Genomic DNA, 3,168 nt, shown 5'->3' on the forward strand with positions numbered 1-3,168 from the left:
ATGTGGCAGTAATAGTGGGAGATGTGGCGGTGAGTGGTAGATGTGGTTGTGATGGTGGTAGATTGATAGTTGTGGCTAACATTAATGACTAGTGCGATGTTGGATGAAATGTTGGTTAGTCAGATTGTGGTAGGTGAAATGGTGGTTGAAATGTTGGTTAGATTGTGGTAGGTGCAGCTATGTATGAAATGCTGGCTATTTAAATTGTGGTAGGTGAAATGGTGGTTGAAATGTTGGTTATTCAAACTGTGGTAGATGCAATGTTGGTTAGTCAGATAGTGATAGTTGCGCAGAAATAATTGTAGGCGGCTGCAATGTTGGTAAATGGAAGAATTGTGGTAGTACTGGTAACTAAGTACTAGAAATGTTAGTAGTTTACTGAAATAAAATTACAATGTTGGTTATCGTACAAAAATACAACTTAAAAGAAACATACGCAATAGTCAATGTTGGTAGTTGTGGTAATTGTGGTTGTCAAGGGCTGCAAATCGGCTACCAGTAATTACAACCCGATAATTGGACGCCAAATTATAAATCCTTTAGGCTCGATCCCTGTCCCATATAATTTTAGCACGATAAACTTTGAATAAAAATTCGTTAAACTGTGATATCGTAACCACCATCTTGTGTTTCACATCACCTTTTCAAAATTTCAAAATCCACGTCTCCAAAAGATCCAAGGTCACTGGCAGATGACATCGTGGTCAAAATAAGGTCACGGTGATAGTCGATAAATTTTCACTTTTCCCTCCAACCCCCCCAAAACCCCTCCTTCCCTTTCCCTCCCTCCCCTACACACCGGCGGAGGAGCGGAGCACATCCAATACGCACCACTGTTTCTCCAACACTGACGGAAGGTTGGACTCAGCGCCGGGATATGAAGGGGCCCAGTGCCAAAGATGCCGTGTTTTACAATTCCACTCGTTTTATCTCCATCAGTTCTCCTTACTTCTCCTATCTGGTGACATAAGCCCGCTTTGAAATAAATAATCTTTATTTTTGAACGATTCTACTCTAGTGCAGATGAGGGGAATCTGTTTGAGGAAATCATTAATTTTAAAACAATTTTGGCACTTGGTATAATCCGCGCGCGCCGCCATGTTTACCTCGCAGCATCACGAACCAAAACGTTTTTTTTTTTTCTTACATATCTCACTCTGACAAGTCCTGATTGCTCCAGTAGGGGTCATGCGAGGTCAGGTCACGCTCTACTCTCCTCTTACACCACAAGAACAAGAGAAAGGAGGGAAGAGAGAAGAGAAATGAGAAGATGAAGAGAAGGAAAGCGAGAACAAAACAGACTGCACATAAATTTGGCCTTCGTTCCCACTGACCTTCCAAGAATTTCATAATACAAATTTCGCTCAGTGAAAAGTAAACAAACAATTACGGACAGCTGGAAAATTTTAGGGTACTCTAACTTTAAAACTTGACATCAATGGATGAAAAATGAAACTTGTACTGACAGAGCAACGTATTTATAGTTCAATATCTTCTATTTTTCTTGCGTTTCCGGTTTTGGCCGTTTCGTTGCCCTGAACAATTTCATATTTATTTTATTTATTTTCTTATTGTCTAGCACATTTTTTTCCCGCTGAGAGAATGAAGAACGAGAGACTAACGAGGAGAGTGCATGTGAGTGAAGTGGAGGAAGGGAGAGGGAGGGGGAGGCCAAGGATGAAAAGGGGGGACGGAGTGGGCAGGTACGAGTATATGAGAGCGGGGGGTGTGAGCTGGGGGTAGGGCAGTGAAATGGCCGGGGGACAGAGCGACATGATGGTGATTTGTTTGTGGCCACCTCTTACGGGATTAAGGCGTCTGGTAATAGATAGACGTTATAGCTCTGAAGGCGTAAACACTATATATTCTTTCACTGTTATATAAGAAACTAATTTTATTCAGGGTAAAGACATTTAGATCGCTGAGAGGAATATTTTCAGACTTTTAAACGCAAACCTGACGCAGCGAACGGTACAAAAACTTAACGACCAAAATGTCACTTCACGGGCGACTAACGAAGCATTATTTGAAAACCATTAACGTTATTTACAGTCCATTGAAGATTATAATAACGGAGACGAAGATTACTGGACCTGAAGATTTTTTTTTTTTTTTTTTCGGGGAAACGTGACAGGAGGTAATTAGGAGGAAGAAAATGGACCGTGATGGTGGTGGTGGTGGTGATTATGATGATGGTGGTGGTGGTGATGGTGGTGGTGATTATGATGATGATGGTGGTGGTGGAGGTGATGGTGGTGGTGGTGGTGGTGGTGGTGGTGGTGGTGGTGATTACCGTATGATGATGATGATGATGATGATGATGGTAATTATTATCTAGTTTGGAATTCGTTATATCTCATCATTGGCGATTTAGTTTACATATTAAAACGAATACACACACACACACACACACACACACACACATTGGTCTAAGGGCCGAACATTCGACCTTTCCATATTATAACCTTGACCTTTGACGGAATACTCTCAATGTCGAATTATTCCTTCTCGGCCGACCCTTAACATTTCCACGTAGGCTGGTTCAAATCAGATAAGAGCTGCTGAAGTTTAGCTTGCCCTGTGGTTGTAGATGCTGGCGACCACCATCCACTCATTTGATGTAGTGCTTCTTACCTCTGCCTTCACTTGTATCATACTTTTTCTGTCCTTCCTCCTCTCTTCCTATTTCTCTCATCCTTCCTGTCACTTTTTGTTGTTCCTTTTTCCACTTCATTTACTCTGCACTGAGTGACAAGCCTAATAGTATCCTGTAACCAAGGAAGCCATTTACAACGCTGGGTGGTAACCATATAACCAGATGACGGAGTGATATGGAGCCTCTTGAGGTGCCCGTGTTAACTGGATGGATATGGATAGACACTTCGACCTAATGTAAAAAAAAAAAGGTCGTCTCGCGTGATCTTCAACCCATCCACCAAGCTTAATCCGAATTAGATCAAAACTGCTTAATTTATTTTCTCACAAACCCTCCCTATATTAATGACCACACACATCACCACAACTACATACCACCACAACTACACATCACCACAACTACACACATCACCACAACTACTCAGTTCACCACAACTACTCACATCACCACAACTACACACATCACCACAACTACATACCACCACAACTACATACCACCACAACTACGCACAT

Source organism: Coenobita brevimanus, chromosome 77 (genome assembly GCF_032717465.1).
Source record: "Coenobita brevimanus isolate Jiangsu-jjx chromosome 77, ASM3271746v2, whole genome shotgun sequence".
NCBI lineage: Eukaryota > Metazoa > Arthropoda > Malacostraca > Decapoda > Coenobitidae > Coenobita > Coenobita brevimanus.